This window comes from Bos mutus, chromosome 27 (assembly GCF_027580195.1).
Source record: "Bos mutus isolate GX-2022 chromosome 27, NWIPB_WYAK_1.1, whole genome shotgun sequence".
NCBI classification, from domain to species: Eukaryota; Metazoa; Chordata; class Mammalia; order Artiodactyla; family Bovidae; genus Bos; species Bos mutus.
In genome coordinates this window covers 28,303,769-28,318,482 of record NC_091643.1, presented here as the reverse complement: position 1 = coordinate 28,318,482, position 14,714 = coordinate 28,303,769, and positions in this window count along the sequence as shown.

Here is a 14,714-nt window from a genome sequence, read left to right as displayed (position 1 = left end):
AAACCCACATCCCCTGCACTGGCAGGTGGAGTCTTAACTACTGGACCCAAGGAAGCCCCCAAATAGCTACTTGATAATTTTATATATTAGGAAATGATCACTCACAAGAAGTTTAGTTAATATCCATCTCCACGCATAGTTACAATATTTTTCCTTGTCATGAGAACTTTTAAGATCTTCTCTCTTAGCAACCCTTAAATATGCAATACAACACTGCACAACATTGAATTTAATAGAAGGATATGGCTGTCTCCCATCTCAGTGCCATAGGTACCCAGGCCTCTATTTAACAAGCACATATTAAATTCCTGTGGTATGACTTGTCAGTACATTAGGACAGGAGCATGAAAATGAAAAGAACAAAAATCCAGAGATGCTCGAAGCTGATCTCTGATCAGTGTCATCTGGTGAAAGACATGGACATACAGGCAGTAATTATAGTACTAGGAGATCCAGGCTGTCAAGGTCAGTGAGAATATAAAGAAAAAAGACACCTAGGTGGAGAAGCGAAGGTGGCACTTGAGTGAAGTCCTAGAAAGCAAGCTAGAGTTTGTTCAGTCAGAGGAGAGACGAACACACAAAAAAACATGGATGCAGAAGAGGCCCCTCAGCAGTGAAGACGATGAAAATCTCAGTGGATCCGGGGGCACAGACAGGAGGTGACCCTGGAATAGAGGCCTGAGTCTAGGCGTGGAGGACTATGTGCTTTTGTCCTATGGATTAAAAGACACAAGTGGGAAAACAGGAGAGGGAAATGAACAGTGTGGAGGCTGGATTAGAAGCAAAGGAGAGATGAAGAAAGAAAAGCAACATTGAACCTACTTATGAAAACAGCTACTTTCCAGCTGGGCAGAAGGTAGCTGGCTAAAGTATTTACATATGTAATTTAATTTAATCCTCACAACCACCCCATGGGTTAAGTGCTAATAATGACCATTATTTCCACTTCCAGATGAGAAAGGCTTCATGGTGTGCAGTCACTTGACCATCTATGAGGCAGGCAAATGGTACAATCAAAATTCACACCCAGAAACACGTTTCTCCAAAGTGTATACATAGAATCACTAAGTCTATGCCTTATATCAACTTTAAAAATGAAATTTTGCCATTTGAGACAATAGAAGTAGACCTGGAAAGTGTTATGCTTTGTGAAAAGAGAGAAAGACAAATACTGTATGTTTTCACTTATACGTGGAATTTAAAAAATCAAACACATGAACAAACAAAACAGAAACAGATTCACAAATATGACAGAGGGGAGGAGGGTGGGAAAGGGTAGAAATAGGTGAAAAGGTTTAACAGGTACAAAGTGTTAGGTATAAAATAAATAAGTTACAAGGATGGACTGTACAGGACAGGGAATACAGTCAATATTTTACTAACATAATATTAATAACTCTGCATAAAGTATATTCTATCAAAATTATCAAACGACTATGTTGTACACCCGAAATTAATATATTAACAATACTGCAAGTCAACTATATTTCAATTTTTTTTTAAATGGATGTTACTTAGAATGTGACCCAGAGGAGATTAAAAAAAAAAACAAAAAACAAGGTATCAGAGCCCTGCTACTGCTACTAAGTCACTTCAGTCTTGTCTGACTCTGTGCGACCCCATAGACGGCAGCCCACCAGGCTCCCCTGTCCCTGGGATTCTCCAGGCAAGAACACTGGAGTGGGCTGCCATTTCCTTCTCCAATGCATGAAAGTGAAAGTGAAAGTGAAGTCGCTCAGCGTCCGACTCTTGTCAGAGCTCTGGCCATTCTCATTAGGCATCTTCTGTTCTCCCTAGGCACATCCAGGAACTTCTGCCACAGGGCATGCGGACACTGATTGCAAAAAGTACATGACATTGAGGTGATTACCTTTAACATGTGTTGTTATGCTAATGCAATTCTTAACTGAAGGTGTATCGTAGAAGGCTTTTATCAACTGCACAGGCTCAATTTCCACGGAGCCCTAAAACTACTGGAGGAAAAAAACAACAAAGCGCTACAAGGGTAGCATGGCAGCATATGCAAATGGACTTTACAGAATACATAATTTTTGGGCAAATTGCCTGACATCCCTGCTATTTTATGCACGCTGTTGTTTAGATATCCATATTATGAGTTTGCTCTCCTTTGGCCTGTGAAATTGATCTTTTGATTTTTCTTTTCATTTCAGTAGGTGTTCTAATTTACATTTAAAATATATGGGCAATGAAGTAATAGCCCCTAGAGACTCCACTGTGCTGATACCAGGGAGTATGAACACGAGCACACTATTGGCCAATCTCTCAGGAAGAGTGAGAGAGGGGGCCCAGAACAGACGGGGGCCTTTCCACCATGACCTACTTAGCTATGTTTTCCTTCCTCTGACTTGCCATTTCAGCCTTTAAAAAGCAAGGCATCAAGTAAATGTTAAGTGCAGGGATTTATTTATTTATTTAATGTCTGGCAGCTGAAAAATATAGATGGATTAAGTGTGTGGTCTCAGAGCTAGAAAGCTACTTACATCTATCATCACGTGGGTTTGACTTGGTGGTTGGGAACCTCAATCCACATTTAATTAAACTCCTTTGCTTTTTCAAATGAAATCTCAGGCGTGAGCGTGTGCACGCATGTGCACACACTCACACACACACACACACACACTGCATTAGAGCAAGGCTTCTGTTTCTTCACTGCATCCTGACTGCTTCATTTCCACAGAAAAAGTCTCATATGTCCCCTTTTTGTCTGTGCCCTCTGATTTTATTTGTGAAAAATTTGGAATTCAAGTTGTATGAATACTAAACGAAGGCTCACTCCTTGAAGTTACTGTGAATTTCTATCATAATGCTGCAAAATTTTAGCAATAATAAATAATGTAACATATAAAATTTTGACCAAATTAGAAAACTCAGAATGTTTGATTTTATAAAAGATGTCTGTATAATATATAGAAATTAATGTCGTTAGTGCCTTTCACAAAGATCTGACATTCTCAATAATTAAAAGAAATGAAGAATAGAGAAAGATTTCATGAGTTATGCTCTGTACTCTCTGCAAAGTAAACACAAATATGACCTGTATTAGATGAGACAGGAGGGAAGGAAGTATGGTGGGATATGAGTAAATAGACATTATATATATTACAATCAGGACATCACAGATTTTCCACTAATTTCCATTTACATATCTATATTCTTCTGAGGATCTCAAAGAACTTTATATTAAGTTATAAGCCAAATCAGTCTATTAAAAGTAGATACTGTTGGTAGAATATGCTCTGTCACAAAACAAGCAAGTAAATATATATTAACTTTTATCATAAAGAATAATTATGGTGGCTCACATGATAAAGAATCTGTCTGCAGTATAGAAGACCTGGGTTTGATCCCTGGGTTAAGAAGATATCCTGGAGTAGGAAATGGCAACCCACTCCAGTATTTTTGCCTGGGAAATCCCATGGACAGAGGAGCCTGGAGGGCTACAGTCCATGGGATTGCCAAAAATTGGACACAACTGAGAGACTAACACTTTTTTTTCCTTTTTCACAATATGCCCTACCTCATAATAGGCAAGTAATCACATATCAACTTTTATTATAAAGAATAATTGTAAGTTATTTCTAACAATTTTATCTTATGTTTTCATGAAAATACTTTTTATAAATGTCTAAATATCTGCCTTCTATTATTCATTTTCATTTTACTAGTCTATTATAAGATAATATTGCCTATTTCCTATGACAAAAGATTGCAATTGTAAACGCATACTTAAGAATTAAAAGTTGAAACAAATACTAAGATTTAGAAATCAAGAAAAATTAGAGTAATAATGTCTGAATTATTAACACATAAGTGATAATGAAGAAATTATGTTAACCAAATTTTAAAGTCCCCATGAGAAAGAATTACGTTATTAGGCAAATATTTTATGTCAGGCCACACAAGCTGTTTTGAATATTGTTTTGCTGTTATCAGTGTGATGAATATGTGGTTTGCAAGATGAGACCTGATACAGTAATTTGAATCATTTCTTTGAGATCAGCTCAGCCCAAAGCCCATTCTAGAATCACATCATATACTTAATTATCTCAACTATTCATGTAAAAAAAAAAAAAAAAAAAAACGTTTTTGTCAAGTTATTGTCAGGTTAGTAATTAAGAGAAACCTTGACTGAATGCCCAGCCAACAAGGACCTAGTCTATAGCACAGGGAACTCTGCTCAATGTTATGTGGCAGCCTGGATGGGAGGGGAATTTGGGGGGAGAATGGATACATATATATGTATGGCTGAGTCCCTTCGCTGTTCACCTGAAACTTCCAAAACATTGTTAATCAGCTATAGTGAAAGTCACTCAGTTGTGTCTGACTTTTCGTGCCCTGTGGACTATACAGTCTATGGAATTCTCCAGGCCAGAATACTGGAGTGGGTAGCCTTTCCCTTCTCTAGGGAATCTTCCCAACCCAGGGATCAAACCCAGGTCTCCTGCATTGCAGACAGATTCTTTACCAGCTGAGCCACAAGGCAATACCCCATTATAAAACAGAAAGTTTAAAGTTTGAAAAAAATTTGATTGGATGCCTAGCTTATTAAATAAATGCTTCATATCATCTAAATTCAGCATATATTTACAAAACTTTATCAATTTTATTATTTATGCAAGTAGTCCTAACAATCATTACAAATTATCATACATGAAACAAGTTGCCAAATTCAGACTGGGGTGTGTCCCATGAGGGCCGGTAGAGTGGCCAGGCCAATACTTGAGGGGTTAACAAGAGACACTGCTTGGGGGACTGGCTTTAATCCTACTACATTCCTCATCACAGAATGTAGATGAAGACACTGCTTAGTCATGGTCTGTACTTTGCCATCACGTAAGACCTGGCTTAGTTCAAGGCTGCTGGATCCCAGCAGGGACCACGTAGCCTATTCAAACAGGACACTGGAGGACAGTTTAATAAAGAGTCTATTTACAGAGATGTGCGCAGGGCTTTGGGAACCAAGGAGGATGTGGAAGCATCCTGGCAGCAACAGAAAGTCATCACTAGGCCTGGGCTCAAAGAAGCAAAGTTAGGCAACTGCAGCTGTGGGGGCGGGACGCTGAAGAGGGGCTCTGGCCTCTGGGACAGGAGGCCAGCCATCGCCCCTACTCTGTAGGAAAGGGACTGGTGAATAATATCCCGGTCTCACGGTTCTTGCGTCTTCTGATAACCTGCCCAATGAAAGGTTGTAGTTGAATCACGCAAAGACACCGGGATTCTTGGCCCCGGGGAGAAGAATTCAATCCAGGGCCAGAGACGAGGCTTGATCGCTCAGAGCTTTTGTGTAATAAAGTTTTATTAAAGTATAAAGGAGATAGAGAAAGCTTCTGACATAGGCATCAGAAGGGGGCAGAAAGAGTACCCGCTTGCTAGTGTTAACAATGAAGTTATATAATCCAAAGAATATCTGGAGGTTGTAAAGACCTCATCAGTCCTACTCCCATAATTTACATTTTAAGATAACACTGTCCTCAGGCAAGATACATCCTTGTAAAGACCAGGTCTACTCCCATAATTAACATTTTAAGATAACAGAAGGTTGAATCCAAAGACTGTCCTTAGGCAGGATACATTATTGCTATATAATCCTAAAGAATGTGGAGAAAGAAAAAAAGTTTGTCCTTTCTTCCTCCTTGAGAATTCCAGACCCCTCTCTCCTTGGAGACCCCTAGACTCCTTATCAACCTGCCTAGGAAATGACTCTCTCACCAACTTTTCTACTGGCTGAGCCCAGTCAGAAGGCACAGAGCAAGAGAGATCATTAATGCAAGTCTCTAAAGACCAGCCTCCTACAGTAGGAAACAAGTGAGAGAAAGGTGGAAACAGTTTGGAGGGACGAATAATAGCCAGCACAGCAGGCCTGCTGAAGTGTAATGACCACAGTGCTGTTGGTGGGAACGCAAACTGGTGCAGCCACTATGGAGAACCGTATGGAGCTTCCTTAAAAGAAAAACAAACAAACAAAAACACCCTAAAAACAGAACTACCATATACTCTTGGAATCCCACTCCTGGGCATGTATTTAGAGAAAATCGTAATTCAAAAAGATACATACACCCCAACGTTCACCACAGCACTACTTACGACAGCCAAGACACAGAAGCAACTAAGAGTCCATCGACAGATGAATGAATAAAGAGGAGGTGGCATGTGTATGCAATGGAATAGCAACTCAGCCCTAAAAAAGGTAACGCCGTTTGAATGAAATAATGCCATCTGCAGCAACTTGGATGGACCTAGAGATTATCATAGTAAGTGAAGTAAGCCAGATAAAGATAAATATCATGTGATATCACTTATATGTGGAATAAAAAATAAAGATACAAATGAACTTACTTCTGAAACGAAAACTCACAGCCATAGAAAACAAACTTACAGTTACCAGGAAAAGGGCAGGTGTGGGGAGGGATAAATTAGGAAGCTGGGATTAATACGCATACAACACTATATATAAAATAATCAACAATGATGTATTGTATAGCATGGGGAACTATACTCAATATTTTATAATAGCCTATAAGAGAAAAGAATCTGAAGATGTAATTGAATAGATGCGCTGTACACCTAAAACTAACACAATAGCTTAATTCAACTATATTTCAAATTTATAGAATAAGAGCCTAAATGAAGGTCCTGACAGTGGAAATAGAAGAAGCATTGGAAGCAGTGTGGAGCCTATATGCCACAGCATTATCTATAATAAAACTATTTTTTAAAACCTCAAAGTAAGCAACACAACTTCTCATTTTAAAGTTCATCTGAAAAGATGCAATAAAACTATGAATTTCTGAAAACTGCAACTCTCCCACCCATCGCTCATCATGATTCTCTAAACTGAACAAATAATGGAAATTATCAGCCCCATCTATACAGCACAGATATTTGTCTTTATACTGAATATGCTTTTTTCTGAAATGATAAATGTTGCATTTTAAATGATTTTTATTTCTTTCTTGTACAGACTTCATTTCTGACTTTATGTCTTGGCAAGTTGAAGATTTTAACATTGCTTTCAATTTGACTCAAATGCAAATACATTTTTGTTTCAAATGCAAACAAATTGCAATTATCTGGTGGTGAGTCGGACATGACTGAACGACTTCACTTTCACTTTTCACCTTCATGCACTGGAGAAGGCAATGGCAACCCACTCCAGTGTTCTCGCCTGGAGAATCCCAGGGACGGCGGAGCCTGGTGGGCTGCTGTCTATGGGGTTGCACAGAGTTGGACACGACTGAAGCGACTTAGCAACAGCAAAATGTTTTCTAGCAAGTTTTCTGCAGGACTTAAGTATTTTTCAGGAACTTGTGACATGCATAAAACCCTTGATGTATGAATTCTTACAGCCCCTGCCTTTCTTTATGAATCTTCTGAGAAGACGACAAAGGATAAAGTGAAATCAGTTGTTCCCAATATGAATATCTAGGGAATATCCAGAGCTTTCTAATAAATTCATTTACAGATGAATATGGGTCAAAGTATTTTTATTCTCAGAACTGAGAGATTGTCACATTCATGAATGTGGGTGAAAACAACATATCGCAAAAACCATCAATGAAGAACAAAAGTTAAACTGAGGTGTCATCTATATTATATGAGCTATTGTTCCACCACTGCATATTAAGACTAAATGCAAATATATGCAACCAGTTGTAGATAAGAAAAGAATGTGCACAGCTTCAGTTGAGAAATACATAACTATTTACCCTCTGTCTTCCTATTCCCTTCACCACCTTTTGGTTCAAATCTTTGTTTTGTTTGCTTCAGAAACTGCTCAGGGTCACCCCCTAAGCAGTCAGCCAGTCTGAAAGAACCAAAGTAGCTCTTTCATAGGGCTGTGCTCATTATTATTTTAGCAAAACTCTTTCCTGTTCTGTTTCCCTATGATGCACGTCTCAGAAGAATGAAACTGACTCACGGTTATTCATTTGTGTTCTCAGAAATTACTGTTTATGCATACTTGCTTAATATTCAGAATGATCTGAAAAGAATCTTCTCTCTCTTAGAATTTGATGTAGAAGAACATAGTTCGCCATTCCACTGCGAGGAACAAAATTCAGTCTCCCAGGGCTTTGAGTCCACAACGCATGAACTCTGACTGCCAATAAGAGATTTCAGGTTCAGAAAAGAAGTTGCAAGGAATTTGGGGTTCTATATTTCTTGCTAAATCCAATTTTCAGTTGAGTTGATTTTCATCTCTCAGTCATGTCCGACGCTTTGCAACCCTATGGACTGCAGCACGCCAGGCCTCCCTGTCCATCACCAACTCCCGGAGCTTACTCAAACTCATGTCCATTGAGCTGGGGATGCCATCCAACCATCTCATCTCTGTCATCACCTTCTCCTCCTAGCTTCAATCTTTCCCATCATGAGGGTCTTTATAAATGAGTCAGTTCTTCGCATCAAGTGACCAAACTATTGGAGTCTCAGCTTTAGCATCAGTCCTTCCAATGAATATTCAGGACTGATTTCCTTTAAGATGGACTGGTTGGATCTCCTTGCAGTCCAAGGGACTCTCAAGAGTCTTCTCCAACACCATAGTTCAAAAGCATCACTTCATTGGTGCTCAGTTTTCTTTAGTCCAACTCTCACATCCATACATGACCACTGGAAAAACCATAGCTTTGACTAGACGGACCTTTGATGGCAAAGTAATGTCTCTGCTTTTGAATATGCTATCTAGGTTGGTCATAACTTTTCTTCCAAGGAGCAAGCATCTTTTAATTTCATGGCTGCAATCACCATCTGCAGTGATTTTGGAGCCCCCAAAATAAAGTTTTTCAAGGTTTCCCCATCTATTTGCCATGAAGTAATGGGACCAGATGCCATGATTTGGTTTTCTGAATGTTGAGTTTTAAGCCAACTATTTCACTCTCCTCTTTGACTTTCATCAAGAGGATCTTTAGTTCTTCTTCGCTTTCTGCCATAAGGGTGGTGTCATCTGCATATCTGAGGTCATTGATATTTCTCCCAGAAATTTTGATTCCAGCTTGTGATTCATCCAGTCCAGCATCTCTCATGATCTACTCTGCGTATAAGTTATATAAGCAGGGTGACAATATACAGCCTTGATGTACTCCTTTCCTGATTTGGAACCAGTCTGTTGTTCCATGTCCAGTTCTAACTGTTGCTTCTTGACCTGCATATAGGTTTCTCAGGAGGCAACACAGGTGGTCTGGTATTCCCATCTCTTTAAGAATTTTCCACACTTGGTTGTGATCCACACAATCAAAGACTTTGGCATAGTCAATAAAGAAGAAGATGATTTTCTGGAATTCTTGATTTTCAATGATCCAGCAGATGTTGGAAATCTGATCTCTGGTTTCTTTGCCTTTTCTAAATCCAGCTTGAACATCTGGAAGTTCACGGTTCATGTACTGTTGAAGCCTTGCTTGGAGAATTCTGAGCATTACTTTGCAAGTGTGTCAGATGAGTGAAATTGTGTCATAGTTTGAACATTCTTTGGCATTGCCTTTCTTTGGGATTGGAATGAAACTGACCTTTTCCAGTCCTGTGGCCACTGCTGAGTTTTCCAAATTTGCTGGCATATTGAGTGCAGCACTTTCACAGCATCATCTTTTAGGATTTGAAATAGCTCGACTGGAATTCCATCAACTGCACTAGCTTTGCTCATAGTGATGCTTCCTAAGGCCCACTTGACTTTGCATTCCAGGATGTCTGGCTCTAGGTGAGTGATCACACTATCGTGGTTATCTGGGTTGTGAAGATCTTTTTTGTATAGTTCTTCTGTGTACTCCTGACACCTCTTCTTAATATCTTTTGCTTCTGTTAGGTCCATACCATTTCTGTCCTTTATTGTGCTCATCTTTGCATGAAATGTTCCCTTGGTATCTCTGATTTTCTTGAAGAGACCTCTAGTTTTTCCCATTCTATTGTTTTCCTCTATTTCTTTGCATTGATCACTGAGGAAGGCTTTCTTATCTCTCCTTGCTGTTCTTTGGAACTCTGCATTCAAATGGGTGTATCTTTCCTTTTCTCCTTTGCCTTTCACTTCTCTTCTTTTCATAGCTGTATAAGGCCTCCTCAGACAACCATTTTGCCTTTTTGTATTTCTTTTTCTTGGGCATGGTCTTGATCACTGCCTCCTGTACAACGTCACAAACTTCCGTCCGAGTTCTTCAGGCACTCTGTCTATCAGATCGAATCCCTTGAATCTATTTGTCACTTCCACTGTATAGTTGTAAGGGATTTGATTTGGGTCAAACCTGTATGGTCTAGTGATTTTCCCTACTTTCTTCAATTCAAGTATGAATTTGGGAATAAGGAATTCATGATCTAAGCCAGTTAGCTCCTGGACTTGCTGAGTTATAATTATTTGAATTAGAAATAGGTTATATTTTCTTGGAATATACACCAATTTGTAACTCAAAGGTGAAGTTAATTTGTTTTATGTGGTCTCTTCTCAACATCTCTTTCTCTCTTTTTCCCTTCATTATTGAATTTGGTGGAAACTAAATAACTTTGCCTATTTCTGAATTCTGACTATGTCTAAACACCAACCTACAACTCTTAATGATTTCGAACCTTCTTGAAAAGGTGATAACAAGGCAGCTTTGACATTTAGTGTAAATTCATCCCCACTGCTGGGAAAACCCCTATGCCTAAGACCTACAGATGGAACACTGATAATCTTCATGTCATAGGTGAAGACTAGCATAATTAGCACTTAATGCAGGCAATTCTTCCTGGCCTTCTCAAGTACATTTATGAAAGGAAGCAGATTAGTCTTCCTTGACTCTTAGCTCTTCAATTTTAATATATACCTTCTCTCTTGAAGACATCATTTATGTCCATGGATTTCATATCAACCACTTTGTGGTTAACTTCTAGCTCTCTAAGTGGCCTCAAGGCTAAATTATCAGACCCCAAGTTAACTTTCCAGCCTCATTGACTTCCTTTCCCTTCACTCCTGCTTCCTTTGGCCTCAGTAAGTAAGTGTTGCTCAGTCATGTCTGACTCTTTGACCCCATGGACTGTAGCCCACCAGGCTCCTCTGTTCACGGAATTCTTTAGGCAAAAAATACTGGAGTGGCTAGCCATTCCCTTCTCCAGGGAATCTTCCCAACTCAGGGATCAAACCCAGGTCTCCTGCATTGCAGGCAGATAACTGTCTGAGCCAACAGGGAAACCCTCCTGTGGTCTTGGCAGAATGGAAATCCTCTGCTCTCCACACTGGTGCTCTTTACACAGCTTAGCTAAGTTATTTCTATGAAGAAAATGCACCCAGCTCAATTGTTTCCTTCCTTTTTTGGAGCATTTACTTGAAACTCTCTGTCCTAGGGGAAGAGTAAATTTTAATTTTTTTAAGCTCCCAAAGGACTTTATCCTCAAATTTAGCATACTTCATTGAGGTTGTACAAGAATTCTCACAGACTAGAAGCTCAATTTTTTTTTTTTTTTTTTGCAGCTTTATCTAACTGACTTAGAACATTGAGTTAGTTTAAGAAGTACAATGTGTTGACTGGATACAGTTATAATCTTGCCAAATGATTGCACTGTGGTGTTAACAAGCATCTCCATCATGTCACATAATCACCACTTATTTTTTTGTAGTGAGAACGTTTAGCATATACTCGCTTAGCAACTGTCAAGTGTATAATACGGTATCATTAACTATAATCACCAGGCTGGATATTGGATCTCCAGAGCTTATTCAGCTAATAACTGGGAGTTTGTGCCCTTTGACCAGCATGTCCCCATTTTCCTCAACCCCAGCCCCTGGCAGCCACCAATCCACTCTCAGTCTAGGAGTTCAGCTTTTTCAGATTCCACATATAAATAATATTATACACTAATAGTCTTTCTCTGACTTATTTTGCTTAGTATACTGCTCTCAAGGTCAATCTGTGTTGTCTCAAATGGCAGGATTTCCTTCTTTCCCATGGCTGGATAATACTGCATTATACTATCACATCTTCCTTATCTATACATCTACTGATGCGCATTTAGGTTTTTTTCCTTATCTCCTCTATTGTGAATAATGCTACGATGGATGTATAGATCTTGACTACATCCTGTCTTCATTTATTGTACAACTCAATAGCAAGACAAATTTGACTTTTAAAATGGTCAGAGGACTTGAATACTTGTTTTTTTTTTTTTCAAAGGTGGCATACAAATAGCCAACAGGTACAGGAAAAGGTACTCTACATCACTTATCTTCAGAGAAATACAAATTTAAACCACAATGAGATCACCACATGCCTGTTAGAATGATCACCATCAAAATGACAAGAAATACTAATAACAAGAGTTTGCAAAGGTAGGGAGAAAAGGAAAGCCCTGTATGGTGCTGGTGTCAAGGTGCACTGGTGCAGAAATTATGCATAACAGTACGAAGGTTCCTCAAAAAATTGAAAATAGAAATACCATATGATCCAGCAATCCCACTTCCGGGTATTTATCCAAAGCTAATGCTTCCTTAGTTCAATGAATTGCTTATCTGTTATTCTCAGCAATTTCTTCTTCATGCTCCCAACCATGATAAGCTCCCTCCCCTCTGACACGTGGAAGCTGAACATTCCTCTACTCAGACTTTGTCATAATGCATCACAACTTGGTTTTCCCTCTGATCTCCACTAGACTGCAAATTCCTTGGGGTCACAGTCTCTGCTACTGTCAGAGTCTATCACTGTTTCTTGCATACAGGGGTCCCCCACTCAGTACTGAATGGAGAGAATGAACTCAAAGGGCAGCACACTTAGTCCCCAGGGTTTGAGACTTCAGTGACCTTTCTCTCCAGTGATATCTGACCATGCTTCTCATTTGTGTCACTCAATTTAACTTGTGGCTATAGCCTGTTCTCTATTTTCTGCTTATTTTTTCTTGTTTGTAAATACCCTCTCTTCACTAAGCTAATTCACTAAGGGCCTTGCAATTCACATCTCCCTAATAGGGAAGAATGGATTGCTATAGTGATATGGGTTCTTAGGGACTGGGGATTTTCTTTTTATCAGGAATTACCTCTAAAACAATCCCACTGGAGGTCACATAGAGGCCATAAGACAATAATGGGTATACAGCCAAGTGGAATTGCATTATGGGGAACATCTGAAAATTCAGCAGAGATGGTGAAATACTTTCTGAAGCAATCATGATGAAGATTTTTGCAATACATTAAAAACAAGATCATCATCAGTTAATCTGACTGGTATTAGACTGCATTCATAGTATCTAAGTTTTTCATAAGTTTTTCTCCTGAAACCACAAATTTGGGGGAGTTTTATTTTGCCTCTTATCCAAAACACTGACTACTGTATAACAAGTTTAAATCTGCTGCCTATATAGCCATGAGATGTATATAGCCTATAGATCTCTTCAAGAAAATTAGAGATATCAAGGGAATTTTTCATGCAGAGATGGGCACAATAAAGGACAGAAATGGTATGGACCTAGCAGAAGCAGAAGATATTAAGAAGAGGTGGCAAGAATACACAGAACTATACAAAAAAGATCTTCACAACCCAGATAGCCACGATAGTGTGATCACTCACCTAGAGCCAGACATCCTGGAATGCTCAAGTGGGCCTTAGGAAGCATCACTATGAACAGAGCTAGTGCAGGTGATGGAATTCCAGTTGAGCTATTTCAAATCCTAAAAGATGATGCTGTGAAAGTGCTGCACTCAGTATGCCAGCAAATTTGGAAAACTCAGCAGTGGCCACAGGACTGGAAAAGGTCAGTTTTCATTCCAATCCCAAAGAAAGGCAATGCCAAAGAATGCTCAAACTACTGCACAATTGCACTCATCTCACACACTTGCAAAGTAATGCTCAGAATTCTCCAAGCAAGGCTTCAACAGTACATGAACCATGAACTTTCAGATATTCAATCTGGATTTAGAAAAGGCAGAGGAACCAGAGATCAAACTGCCAACATCCACTGGATCATTGAAAAAGCAAGAGAGCTCCATAAAAACATCTATTTCTGCTTTATTGACTATGCCAAATCCTTTGACTGTGTGAATCACTAAAAACTGTGGAAAATTCTGAAACAGATGGGAATACCAGACCACCTGTCTTGCCTCCTGAGAAATGTGTATGCAGGTCAAGAAGCAACAGTTAGAATTGGACATGGAACAACAGACTGGTTCCAAACTGGGAAAGGAGTACGTCAAGGCTGTATATTGTCACCCTGCTTATTTAACTTATATGCAGAGTACATCATGAGAAACGCTGGACTGGAAGAAACACAAGTTGGAATCAAGATTTCTGGGAGAAATATCAATGACCTCAGATATGCAGATGACACCACCCTTATGGCAAAAAGTGAAGAAGAACTAAAGAGCCTCTTGATGAAAGTGAAAGAGGAGAGTGAAATAGTTGGCTTAAAACTCAACATTCAGAAAACTAAGATCATGGCATCTGGTCCCATCACTTCATGGCAAATAGATGGGGAAAGAGTGAAAACAGTGAAAAACCTTATTTGGAAGGGGGCTCCAAAATCACTGCAGATGGTAACTGCAGCCATGAAATTTTGCTTGCTCCTTGGAAGAAAAGTTATGACCAACTTCAGTTCAGTTCAGTTCAGTTCAGTCGCTCAGTCGTGTCCGCCTCTTTGTGCCCCCATGAATCGCAGCACACCAGGCCTCCCTGTCCATCACTAACTCCCGCAGTTCACTCAAACTCACGTCCATCGAGTCAGTGATGCCATCCAGCCATCTCATCCTCTGT